This window comes from Mustela nivalis, assembly GCF_964662115.1.
Source record: "Mustela nivalis genome assembly, chromosome: 2".
Taxonomy (NCBI): Eukaryota; Metazoa; Chordata; class Mammalia; order Carnivora; family Mustelidae; genus Mustela; species Mustela nivalis.
Window position 1 is genome coordinate 65,838,038 of NC_139021.1, and position 15,038 is coordinate 65,853,075.

Below are 15,038 nucleotides of genomic sequence, written 5' to 3' on the forward strand. Positions count from 1 at the left end.
GAGCTATGTGAGCTTCTTCTGACAAGTATAAAGCCAACCGTCTTTTTCCCAGAGTGAATTCAGAAGTAGTAGTAGGCTGAGGGACTGCTAAAAACATGGGCCAAAACAGAAATAAACCAATACTAGGGCAAATTCCTAAAGGGGAGTCAAGCACTGGGAGAAATAAATAAGTACTTTACCTTGACATCAGATATTTTTTTAAAAAGGTGATTTAAAAAAATTGTTTTGAGGGTTCTCATTTAGTATTTTCAAATGCATTTATAAAGTTTATGTCAAAGATCTAATATCCCATTGAAAAGAAAGCTTATGCATAGGTTATTTGGAATAATGTTCCAAGGAACACTATTCTTACAGGAATCCACTAGAGGGCAGTATAAGCAAGCGTTATGGCTGATTGCATGGAGTAGTGATTTGTTTCAGAGACCATAACCTGAATATCATATTACAGCTTAGTTTTTTAAAATGACGTACAGTTCTACTGTCTGTTTTAAAGTTTAAAAAGATTTCCCACATTAGGTGCCTAGATAAGTCTGTGTATTTCCATCTGGTGTGAAGAATGATGGGGCTGATTATATGTTGAAAGCATTTCTGTCTTCCTGACTAATCAAAGTGTGAATTCAAGTTTCTGTACTCAGTTGAGCAGTGATGCATTTCAATCTGACTAGACTTTAATTTATACTCTCTACCTGAGGAAAGAAACCAGGTTTCCAGAGACAGCGGTCATTAATTGCAGTTAGGTCACACTGCCTCACACACCTTGACCCCAGAACATGGAGTGCAGTGGTCTTGATCCTATCAGCTTCCCATGTAGCACACGCTTCCTTGAAGAAATGTATTTAATTTGATTTCTGAGAGTAAATGACACATCTATGAGATAGAGTTAGAATTCAAATTGCTCATTTAATTGTAAAGAAATATTACAGTTGATGAAAACTAGGCATCTTTTGCTTATAATAATACCTGCCTCCAAACCCATAGTTCCTTCCTTCCTCCCAAAGGCCACCCATTCACCATCTTCCATTAACTTACTTAATATTGATTGTTTTAAGCTACTTTGTTGTGGTAATTTGTTATAGAATCAAAAGGAAACTAATACACCCAACAAACTTGGTCAGCTTTGACCATTACAAGGAGAAAAAAAAAAATTCCAGCACACTTTCCACAGCTATCTGTATTCATTTGAGTTTTGTCCTACAGTAGGCAAAACTACTCTCATCTCCTTAACATGAACACACACCTTATAGCATAGCTTCTCAAAGTAGCAAAAATGAACATGTTAACGGACCCAAATACATACTCTCTCTATATCGTAGATATAAGAGGCAAAATTATAAACAAAACTATGCTTAGTAATTAATGTTTCAGTATTCTGTCTTACTTAGAAATGATCTAGGCATCTAGTAAATATTGATTAATTAACTCAATTTAATATCAATACAAGGGTTTAAGTTACCTAAAAATCTTAGAAATTATCTTCAAGTTGACATATTACAAAACACGGATACTATTTTTTTTATTAAATTGATTTATTTATTTTCAGAAAAACAGTATTCATTATTTTTTCACCAAACACGGATGCTGTTTTTAATTAGGAGTCTGCCTAAGGTGATGTTTGACTACTCTAGGCAAGTTGATAGGAAAGACGAAGTGCGGGAGTCAAGATGGTGGAGAAGTAGCAGGCTGAGACTACTTCAGCTAGCAGGAGATCAGCTAGATAGCTTATTTAAAGATTGCAAACACCTGCAAATCCATTGGCAGAAATAAGAGAAGAAGAACAGAAATTCTAGAAACAGAAAAACAACCACTTTCTGAAAAGTAGGACTGGAAGAGAAGTGAATCCAAAGCGACAGGAAGATAGACCCTAGGGGAGGGGCCGGCTCCCGGCAAGCGATGGAGCAATGGAGCACAAAATCAGGACTTTTAAAAGTCTGTTCCGCTGAGGGAAATTGCTCCAGAAGCTAAACCGGGGCGAAGCCCACATGGGGTCAGCGTGGCCTCAGGTCCCACAGGGTCACAGAAGGATCGGGGGTGTCTGAGTGTTGCAGAGCTTGCAGGTATTGGAACGGGAAAGCTGGCTACAGAGACAGAGCTGACAGTAAGCTCACAGCTCAGGGATACTTGAACCGGTCGCAGGCTCGGTGAGCTTGGAGCGCGGCCGGAGGTCAGGCAGATGGGAGTTACTGGGCACTGTTCTCTGAGGGTGCACTGAGGAGTGGGGCCCCGGGCTCTCTGCTCCTCCGGGCTGGAGACCAGGAGGACACCATTTGTATTTCTGTCCTCCAGAGCTCTACAGAAAGCACTCAGGGAACAAAAGCTCTGAAAGCAAAGCCTAGCGGATTACTTAGCCCGGCCCCTTGTAAGGGTGGTGCAATTCCGGCTCTAGCAAAGACAATTGAGAATCACTACACCAGAAGATAAACAAGAAATCCAGCCAAGACCAAGTTTACCTACCAAGGAGTGTGGTTTCAATACCAAGGAGAGTAGCAGAATTCCAGAGGAGGAGAAAAAAAAAAGCACGGAACTCATGGCTTTCTCCCTGTGATTTTTTAGTCTTGCAGTTAATTTAATTTTTTTCTTTTTCATTTTTTTTCTCTTCTTCTGCTAAAATTTTTTTAACTTTTACCCTTTTCTTTTTTTAACATTTTTAAACTAGTTTAATGTATATATTTTTTTCTTTTTTATACTTTTCTTTATTCGTTTTCTTTTTTTAATTCTTTTTTTTTCTTTCTTTCTTTTTGAACCTCTTTTTATCCCCTTTCTCTCCCCTCATGATTTGGGATCTCTTCTGATTTGGTTAAAGCATATTTTCCTGGGGTTGTTGCCACCCTTTTAGTATTTTACTTGCTCCTTCATATACTCTTATATGGACAAAATGAAAAGAAGGAAAAATTCACCACAAAAAAAAAGAACAAGAGGCAGTACTGAAGGCTAGGGACCTAATCAATACAGACATTGGTAATATGTCAGATCTAGAGTTCAGAGTGACAATTCTCAAGGTTCTAGCCGGGCTCAAAAAAGGCATGGAAGATATTAGAGAAACCCTCTCGGGAGATATGAAATCCCTTTCTGGAGAAATAAAAGAACTAAAATCTAACCAAGTTGAAATAAAAAAAGCTATTAATGAGGTGCTAGGATAAATGAGGCAGAAGAAAGAATTAGCGATATAGAAGACCAAATGACAGAGAATAAAGAAGCTGAGAAAAAGAGCGACAAACAGCTACTGGACCACGAGGGGAGAATTCGAGAGATAAGTGACACCATAAGATGAAAAAGCATTAGAATAATTGGGGTTCCAGAAGAAGAAGAAAGAGAGAGGGGAGAAGAAGGTATACTGGAGAGAATTATTGGGGAGAATTTCCCCAATATGGCAAAGGGAATGAGCATCAAAATTCAGGGGCTTAAGAGAACACCCCTCAAAATCAATAAGAATAGGCCCACACCCCGTCACCTAATAGTAAAATTTACAAGTCTCAGTGACAAAGAGAAAATCCTGAAAGCAGCCCGGGAAAAGAAGTCTGTAACATACAATGGTAAAAATATTAGATTGGCAGCTGACTTATCCACAGAGACCTCCAGGCCAGAAAGAGCTGGCATAATATTTTCAGAGCACTAAACAAGAAAAACATGCAGCCAAGAATACTATATCCATCTAGGCTATCATTGAAAATAGAAGGAGAGATTAAAAGCTTCCAGGACAAACAAAAACTGAAAGAATTTGCAAACACCAAACCAACTCTAAGGAAATATTGAAAGGGGTCCTCTAAGTAAAGAGAGAGCCTACAAGTGGTAGATGAGAAAGGAACAGAGACCATATACAGTAACAGTCACCTGACAGGCAATACAATGGCACTAAATTCATATCTCTCAATAGTTACCCTGAATGTGAATGGGCTAAATGCCCCAATCAAAAGACACAGGGTATCAGAATGGATAAAAAAACAAAACCCATCTATATGTTGCCTCCAAGAAACTCATTTTAAGCCCGAAGACACCTCCAGATTTAAAGTGAGGGGGTGGAAAAGAATTTACCATGCTAATGGACATCAGAAGAAAGCAGGAGTGGCAATCCTTAAATCAGATCAATTAGATTTTAAGCCAAAAACTATAATAAGAGATGAGGAAGGACACTATATCATACTCAAAGGGTCTGTCCAACAAGAAGATCTAACAATTTTAAATATCTATGCCCCCAACGTGGGAGCAGCCAACTATATAAACCAATTAATAACAAAATCAAATAAACACATCAACAATAATACAATAATAGTAGGGGACTTTAACACTCCCCTCACTGAAATGGACAGATCATCCAAGCAAAAGATCAGCAAGGAAATAAAGGCCTTAAACGACACACTGGACCAGAGGGACATCAAAGATATATTCAGAACATTTCATCCCAAAGCAACAGAATACATATTCTTCTCTAGTGCACATGGAACATTCTCCAGAATAGATCACATCCTTGGTCCTAAATCAGGACTCAACCAGTATCAAAAGATTGGGATCATTCCCTGCATATTTGCAGACCACAATGCTCTAAAGCGAGAACTCACCAATAAGAAGAATTTCGGAAAGAACCCAAATACATGGAGACTAAACAGCATCCTTCTAAAGAATGAATGGGTCAACCGGGAAATTAAAGAAGAATTGAGAAAAAATCATGGAAACAAATGATAATGAAAATACAACAGTTCAAAATCTGTGGGACACAAAAAACGCAGTCCTGAGAGGAAAATATATAGTGGTACAAGCCTTTCTCAAGAAACACGAAACGTCTCAGGTACACAACCTAACCCTACACCTAAAGGAGCTGGAGAAGAACAAGAACGAAACCCTAAGCCCAGCAGGAGAAGAGAAATCATAAAGATCAGAGCAGAAATCAATGAAATAGAATCAAACAAACAAAAAAAAAAAAACCAAATCTACGAAACTAGGAGCTTGTTCTTTGAAAGAATTAATAAAATTGATTATCCCCTGACCAGACTTATCAAAAAGAAAAGAGAAAGGACCAAATAAATAAAATCATGAATGAAAGAGTAGAGTTCACAACTAACACCAAAGAAATACAAACTATTATAAGAATATACTATGAGCAACTCTACGCCAACAAATTTGACAATCTGGAAGAAATGGATGCATTCCTAGAAACATATAAACTACCACAACTGAACCAGGAAGAAATAGAAAACCTGAACAGACCCATAACCAGTAAGGAGATTGAAACAGTCATCAAAAATCTCCAAACAACAAAAGCCCAGGGCCAGACGGCTTCCCAGGGGAATTCTACCAAACATTTAAAGAAGAACTAATTTCTATTCTCCTGAAACTGTTCCAAAAAATAGAAATGGAAGGAAAACTTCCAAACTCATTTAATGAGGCCAGCATCACCTTGATCCCCAAACCAAACAAGGATCCCATCAAAAAAGAGAGCTATCGAACAATATCCTTGATGAACACAGATGCGAAAATTCTCACAAAATACTAGCCAATAGGATTCAACAGTACATTAAAAGGATTATTCACCACGACCAAGTGGTATTTATTCCAGGGCTGCAAGGTTGGTTCAACATCCGCAAATCAGTCAATGTGATACAACACATCAATAAAAGAAAGAACAAGAGCCATATGATACTCTCAATAGATGCTGAAAAAGCATTTAACAAAGTACAGCATCCCTTCCTGATCAAAACTCTTCAAAGTGTAGGGATAGAGGGCACATACCTCAATATCATCAAAGCCATCTATGAAAAACCCACCGCAAATATCATTCTCAATGGAGAAAAACTGAAAGCTTTTCCGCTAAGGTCAGGAACACGGCAGGGATGTCCATTATCACTACTGCTATTCAACATAGTACTAGAAGTCCTGGCCTCAGCAATCAGACAACAAAAGGAAATTAAAGGCATCCAAATCGGCAAAGAAGAAGTCAAATTATCACTCTTCACAGATGATAAGATACTATATGTGGAAAACCCAAAAGACTCCACTCCAAAACTGCTAGAACTTGTACAGGAATTCAGTAAAGTGTCAGGATATAAAATCCATGCGCAGAAATCAGTTGCATTTCTCTACACCAACAACAAGACAGAAGAAAGAGAAATTAAGGAGTCCATCCCATTTACAATTGCACCCCAAACCATAAGATACCTAGGAATAAACCTAACCAAAGAGGCAAGAAACTATACTCAGAAAACTATAAAGTACTCATGAAACAAATTGAGGAAGACACAAAGAAATGGAAAAATGTTCCAATGTCCTGGATTGGAAGAACAAATATTGTGAAAATGTCTATGCTACCTAAAGCAATCTACATATTTAATGCAATTCCTATCAAAGTACCATCCATCTTTTTCAAAGAAATGGAACAAACAATCCTAAAATTCATATGGAACCAGCAAAAACCTCAAATAGCCAAAGGGATATTGAAAAAGAAAGCTAAAGTTGGTGGCATCACTATTCCGGACTTCAAGCTCTATTAGAAAGCTGTCATTTCAAGACAGCATGGTACTGGCACAAAAACAGACACATAGATCAATGGAACAAAATAGAGATCCCAGAAATAGACCCTAAACTCTATGGTCAACTAATCTTCGACAAAGCAGGAAAGAATATCCAATGGAAAAAAGACAGCCTCTTCAATAAATGGTGCTGGGAAAATTGGACAGCCACATGCAGAAAAATGAAATTGGACCATTTCCTTACATCACACACAAAAATAGACTCAAAATGGATGAAGGACCTCAATGTGAGAAAGGAATCCACCAAAATCCTTGAGGAGAACACAGGCAGCAACCTCTTTGACCTCAGCCGCAGCAACATCTTCTAGGAACAACGCCAAAGGCAAGGGAAGCAAGGGCAAAAATGAACTATTGGGATTTCATCAAGATTAAAATCTTTTTTGCACAGCAAAGAAACAGTTAACAAAATCAAAAGACAACTGACAGAATGGGAGAAGATATTTGCAAACGACATATCAGATAAAGGACTAGTGTCCAGAATTTATAAAGAACTTAGCAAACTCAACTCCCAAAGAACAAATAATCCAATCGAGAAGTGGCAGTGGACATGAACGGACATTTCTGCAAAGAAGACATCCAGATGGCCAACAGATACATGAAAAAGTGCTCCATATCACTCGGCATCAGGGAAATACAAATCAAAACCACAATGAGATATCACCTCACACCAGTCAGAATGGCTAAAATCAACAAGTCAGGAAATGACAGATGCTGGCGAGGATGCGGAGAAAGGGGAACCCTTCTACACTGTTGTTGTGAATGCAAGCTGGTGCAGCCACTCTGGAAAACATCATGGAGGGTCCTCAAAATGTTGAAAATAGAACTGCCCTATGACCCAGCAATTGCACTACTGGGTATTTACCCTAAATATACAAACGTAGTGATCCGAAGGGGCACATGCACCCGATTGTTTATAGCAGCAATGTCCACAATAGCCAAACTATGGAAAGAACCTAGATGTCCATCAACAGATGAATGGGTCAAGAAGATGTGGTATATATACACAATGGAATACTATGCAGCCATCAAAAGAAATGAAATCTTGCCATTTGTGACAACATAGATGGAACCTAGAGCGTATCATGCTTAGCGAAATAAGTCAATCGGAGAAAGACAACCCTCATATGATCTCCCTGATATGAAGAAGTGGTGATGCAACATGGGCGCTCAAGTGGGTAGGAGAAGAATAAATGAACAAGTTGGGATTGGAAGGGAGATAAACCATAAGTGACTCTTAATCTCACAAAACAAACTGAGGGTTGTTGGGGTGAGTGGGGTTGGGATAAGAGGGTAGGGTAATGGACATTGGGGAGGGTATGTGCTTTGGTGAGTGCTGTGAAGTGTGTAAACCTGGTGATTCACAAATCTGTACCCCTGAGGATAAAAATATATGTTTATAAAAAAATAAATAAATTTTTAAAAATTAAAAAAAAAAAAAGAAGGAAATACCAAATGCTTCCTCCTTTGCTAGTGGTGGGAAGTTCAAACCATGCCAAGTCCCTGTGGGCACATAGGAAACTTCACTCCAGCCCCTTCCCCAACCACCATAAAAGACCCATGCCAGTCTCCTTTTTCTCTGTCATGAACATTGGACCTGTTTGTCAGACCTGCCCTGTTCTCTCCAGAAAGCCCCCTCATGTGAGTAATATTCCTACCTTCTTGGTGTTCCTGTAGCAACATCAGTCTCTAATCTGAACCACATTTTGGGTGGATGTCCATCTTTTCTTTGCAAGAGTGTCTAAAACACTGTTGAAATAAAATTTGTCAAAATAATGATTCAATTTTGATTAAGCATATTCATATTTTTCATAATCTTAAACATTTAGTAGAAGTCATATATTTTTTTAATTGTTCATGTGTATATGTTTAGGATAACCTTACCAAAATAGAAAAAAGACTCTATGCATATTATACTTAACTTTGATCTAATAGAAAACAGGCAGCTGCTTTTCATTAAATCAAAACAAATCTTATTTGCCAATGATTTACCTAAATTATGTACACTTGAATTCTTAAAACATTTCTGGGTTCATTTCTATAAGGACACTTCTTTTTTTCACTTTGGAAATATTTGAGGTTTAATTTCCTTAGCATCATGAAATTTTAGAATTATTCAGCTTGCTTAAGTGCTTTTTATCACTAACTCAATCAGAGTAGGGCTCCTATAAGAGATTTTATGATCTAATTTATTAATACCATGAAGGGTAGGAAAATATTATACACTTACACAATGAGATGTAAAGACCTTTCTGAGTTACAAATATATAAACATACAAACAGACACAAATGGAGAGCTTATAACTTTATTGTAAAAAATTCAGCCATGAATCAAGCATAAACACAGAAACAAAATATCACTGGTCTAAATAGGGTTTTATTAATAGTGGGTACAAATTCTTAGCTGTTTTTAGCTCAAGACAGGGAAAAGGATAAACAGAAAAGACTAACACCAGATTGGTGGTTGTCTTTCAGCCAAAAAACCAAGATCTCTATAAACCACTGATACATTTACAGGAATCACAAAAATGATCAGACCATGAAACCAGAAGAATCTGGCCCCATATATGAAGCAAGTACTCAAAAGATATCAAATCAAATCTTTATCATGCTATGAATGGACAGAAGTCCAGAACGCAGGATTAGGAACTGAGCTCACTTTTGGGTCCCTGGATCATCACACAGGAATGAAGCACAAGAGCTTTGAAGGGGTCTCATTACGTGGTAGGAGTAAACAGGATCTTGAGGCAGGAACAAATACTATCGAAATAGCATCAAATCCTGAAAGACAAGTGTTCCAGATAGTTATGGAAATAATTTTATTCAAGCCATTGCAACAGAGAGAACATTCATTATGATAAATATCTTAAAGATGGACAAAATTGGAGATTTTAAAAAACACGAGAGTCCTTCAGGAAGAGTCTTAATTCAGAGTATGAAGGGGCATGGTGGTCTTTTGCAGTTAGCTGGTTAGCTGCTTAGCCCTTTTGTCACTCCTCAAAGAATTACAAAGGGATAGGGAGGTTTCTCACCTGTTGCTGCTCTCAGAAGCACAGGGCTCAGATGAAGTTCAACCTTGTTACTTTATCCTAAGTCCTTTGCGTCATCACCTCTTTGACCATGGAACTCTGATAAACATAGGTAGATGGCATGATCCCTAGGAGGGTTTTGGCCTGTAAAACATCAGATATTATATGGACATTTTATATCATTCAAAACTATTTTTTTATGTACTACATGATTAGGTATTTGAAGACTTTTTAAAAAGAAAAACATTTGTTGCTTATAAGAATTTTTTAGAGTTAGCATGAAGAACAAATTACTAAACAGAACATCATCTTTTAATTTCATTGAATTTGTAGGGTAGGGAATTGAAGTGATTTTAAGAGCAAGTAAACATGTTCTAGATGCATCTACTATGACTGAGGGATAACGCTGCTTAGACTTCCTGGGAATCTACTTAAAATGGGCAATTTTAGCTTTCTCTCAAGTGGAGCTTCATGAAAGGAAGGGCAGAGGAAAACTTTGTTCAGTATCTGTGAGAACATCAGGGACTGAGGGAGATTAGATATTATGCATGACAGTTTGACAAATATTGAACAAGTTGGATTGCACCAGGGTGGGCCCTGGCATTTCAGTCCACAGAGTAGCAGAAACAACTCAGCAAACTGATAGAAACCATAGAATACTGCAGAGTAGTGTTTCTGTGGAAACCTCATAATTCAAGATGTAGAAGTTTCCAGAAATGTTCCATATGTGAGGAAAATGGGTATTCTCCAATTTTTGTTTAGGGTTCTATGTATGTCCATTAGATCAAGCTGGTTAATCCTGACATTCATGATTATTTTTACCTATTTTAAAAATCTACTTGTTCACTATCATATGATCTCCCTGGTATAAGGAAGTTGAGAAGCAACATGGGGAGCTTGGGGGGTAGGAAAAGAAGAAATGAAACAAGATGGGATGGGGAGGGAGACAAACCATAAAAGACTCAATCTCACAAAACAAATTGAGGGTTGCCTAGGGGTAGGGAGGTAGGGAGAGGGTGGCTGGGTTATGGACATTGGGGAGGGTATGTGCTATGGTGAGTGCTGTGAAGTGTGTAAACCTGGTGATTCACAGTCCTGTACCCCTGGAGCTAATAATACATTATATGTTTAAAAAAAATTGACTTGTTCTATCCATTATGGGACGTGTGTCAAAAATATTTTCTGTAATGATTAATTTGCCCATTTTATTTTTTCTCCTAGTCTGTCTTGTTCATTGGCGTCTATTTCCTCCAGAATCCTGACCTTAAGTCAATGACCTTTGATCCAGCTCCCTCCTCTACAAAGGCCCAAGACTTTGTCCTCAGCCACACTTGTGCCCTGAAGATCCAGGCTTCAAGGTGGAGGTTGCTCCTAAGCATCTCACAGAGTTGGTGCTCATTCTCTTCCCTCATCTCATGTTTCTGCTTTCTCCCTCGTCTATATGATTTTTTCCCCCCACAATACCTCACAGGAATTCCTTATTTAATATTCCAAAAGAATTTTAAAAATGTATTTTATTAAGTGTTTTTAGAAGTTATATCTAGAAGGTAAAATTTCCAGTTATAAAATATATTGGAATAACAAATAAGGGAAGCAATTTCACAAACTTAAAAAAAAAAAGTATAGAAATACTATTCAAAAGTTATTTCTTTGTATTTATTAACATTTTACTGCACTTACTATGCATCACACTCTGCTAAGCACTTTGCATACATTAGCTAATTCAATCCTTGTAACAACTCCATGAAATAGGTATTATTATTACAACTATTATCACCCCATTTTACACCTTAGAAAAATGAAGTTCATAAATATTAAGTAACATACTACAAATCATAACATATAAGTGTCAGAGATGCAGTTGAACCCTGGACTCTCTGACTATAAAATCCATGTTTTTAACCATAGTTCTGTAAAATTTCATACATAATAGAATGAGTGGGCTCTGCTACATCCAAGTAGTCATCATAACATTACAGAAGGTTATTTGAGTCAGAAGGTTATTTATTACATTTTTAAATTTCAAAATTCTAAGTTCCACTTTTCTCTGAACTCTATTCATAGTGAAGACTTCACTGGAGTCTGGCAAGCTCCCATCAACTTCATATCTGCCTTATCTGTTCTTTTGGTCTTTTTGAAACTCTTACCCTTAAAGCATGCTAAGTGACAGGTAAATAGGTAAGAAAAAGAAAAAGAAAGAGATGACAAATCAGACAGAATTTTAGATGACAATTAGCAACTTATGCTTGAGATCCTCTCTTTAGCATACTTTTTTGAAAGTATGATTATGATTTTGACAAATATCTTTTCTATGAATGTGAATACAAGTTAACATATGTCACATTGCAAATCAAAAACAAACAAAAGAAACACAAGGAAACCTCACAAAAGTCATTGAGTAAAGATAATGGAAGTCTGATTCCTTAAAAAATTATTCCTAATTTGTGTTTTAGTTTCCTTGCAGCAAGCTTTTTATGTGTGATCATTTTTTTTCTCATCAACTTCAAATTTTATTTATTTATTTATTTATTTTGTGTTCCAAAATTTGTTTATGCATCACACCCAGTGCTCCATGCAATATGTGCCCTCCATAATACCCACCACCACTGTGATCATTAATGAAAAATCTGCAAAGCAGTAGAAAGCAAGGCTTGAGAACAAATGAAAAAATAAAGAAATGAATATTTAGAAACTTCATACAGGATTTTTAAAAAGGAAATATGAAATGGAGGATGGACAATATTGCTGATTAATCACTGCATCAGGCATAAAGAAACATGCAGAGATAAAAATGCTATAGGAGAGCCTGAGCAGAGCTCAAGTCTTTCCAGTTCTTGCTGTACAATGAATGCAGAATCATTCAGCAATTAAATGAGTTTTGGTCATTACCAAATGTTAAAATTCCCTGTCCCTATGCCTATGAAGAAAAATAGCTTTCATTTTCTAGGATCTTTCAGTTTTCACAGCTAATGTTAAAAATTGAAGTGACTCTCATGAAATCCTTAAAGTTTAGTTCAAAAAGTAGAATGCCACTGCCATTAAAGGTCTTTGAGAAATATTCAACCTTCCCCTTAATCTAATAAAGATATTTAAAAATGGAGTATTACTGCTACTGTTATAAAACGACAGTGTGCAGAAGTAATATATAAATAGGAAAAGCAGTTTGGTTTTTCTTGGTAGTTGAATCCTGAAGTTGATTCAGTCCAAGAAACTCTCTTTTGTGTCTAATATAATCTAGTATGGAAGATCGGTATTGTGGGCATAGCGAGATGAACAGAGTTTTCAGGTTCCTTGATGTATAGAAGTGTTACAAAGTGGGAAGACTAGGAATGAAATTCTGGTATCTACTTATGATTGTATCACCATATAAAACCTCTTTATTAAATTCTAGGATGATGGAATTGCATGTTGTGATATACAAAGGGATGAGCTTACTGAAAAAGCAAAACATTCCACTAGGAATCTCTGCACCAACCAGGACAACAAACCAAGCACATGTTTTACTCCATTAGCTCTTCTACCTTCAATGACTTACACCTACAGCCTGCAGCAGAACTTACAACAGAGTTCCTATGAGCCACATTTCCTACTCAAGGTACAAACCCTCATGTACACTAACACTTGTATAAGTAGGATAATCTCACCTTACATCACCCATGCAGAATTCATGGTGCTATTTATGCTCAAGAAAGAAAAGTACACAATCTTATTCAACCAAATATTTACATTGACCTCTGTCCCCTCTATATATTATACTGAAATGACTGACTATAAGGAAATTTAAGTTAGAATTAATTCATGATGGTCCTGAGAGGAGAGGAGAGAACAACCAAAGATCAGAGATCAGCTACACTTAACACGGTGAGCATGGTGCAATGTGTACAAGTATTTATTCACTATGTTGTGCACTGGAACCTAACCTAACATTGTAGGTCAACTATACTTCAATTTTTAATTTAAAAAAACACCAAAACAGTTTCTTAAAGATGCAAAACCAAAGCGGTGATTTTGAAAAATTAACTAGAGCAGAAACTAAATTTCAAAAGAATATTAGGTAAATGTCTATGATAGACGTAACAGCTAGTGCCATAGCCATGAAAAAATGATAGAAAGAAAGAAAGAAAGAAAGAAAGAAAGAAAGAAAGAAAGAAAAAAACTAACTACAGAACAAGAGCTGGTAAGAAGGAAGACAAGAATGGGTAGGTGATTTATTAAAGAGTTATCTAAAGAAGTATTTTGATCTTGGGCTATCACCCCCATCACTTGCCTCATCTCCTCAATATATTCTGATAGTTTCTAAGATAAAATGGTAAGAGTGATCTCTAAAAATGTCAGCTGATCTGTGTGAGGAAGAGCTAGGTACCTGAGCATAGATATAGGCACTCCAAAGTAAAGTCCTTTTTGTTGCTATTTGTTGGGGATGGGAGTTTGGTGGGGGTATTCTCTCTTGCCAATTGAAAGGACGCATTCATGTACATGGAGACTAGAGTTAACCTTCCCATTCAGGTAAGGGAGTTAGTAGGAAAATTAGAATGTACATATTCAGAACATCCACGCTGTACAGCACATTAAAAACTCAGCTCTTTATCCATGAATGAGAAAACACAATTAACAATCATTCATTTTCAAGGACATTAAAGATACAAAAGGAAAAGAGAACTGACCTTAGATAAAACAGACAATTGAGAGATCAGAAGAGAAATTAAAAGAAATGTTGTTAATATGCTCTGAGAGATTGGAAAGATAATGATCTATAAAACAAGAGTTAGTCTACATATATTTCAGTAATTTATGAACACAGTGTCTGACCATGTTCACTCATGGTGGTGGAGATGGTGTAAAAAATGACAAGGAAACACAAAATTACTTTTATTAGGATTATTTCTTATAGTAGGGTGGGTGAAGCAATTCTGTAACTATTTTAGCTAAACTATAGGATCAAGCAAAAGCTAAATGTGTTGATGTTTCTGGGAGCCAGGAAGAAAGGTCACATGTGTTTGGAAGTAGATAAACTAGAATGGGGATGCTGATGCAAGTTCATGAATTCTAAAATATGTATATGTATGTGCATGTGTGTGTTCAGCTTTATCTGCTGAAAGATCCTACAAACAGAGACATTCCAATAGTAACATTTACCTCTAGTACTCAGATCTTGCTCTGTAATACCATTACCCACTAAAAGTAGTAGGGCTCCTCAGAGAAGCAGTTGATTCCACAGCCCGGGAAAGGAAAGTACAAAATGAATAGAATGTCTTGTTAAGCCAGAAGCAAGAAAATATATTTTTTTAAATGCTGGAGACATGTTAAGAGGACACAAGATTCAACACACATAAAGGTGTTCCAACTGATGAAATGTGGAAAATTTGGTCATTAAACTAATGAAGACTGTAATTAATTCTAGATTAAAAAAACAAGATTCTATGTATCGTTTCTACATAGATAAATAAAAACATGCAGAAGGAAAGAGAACTCTTATTTATAGTAGAATGACTTC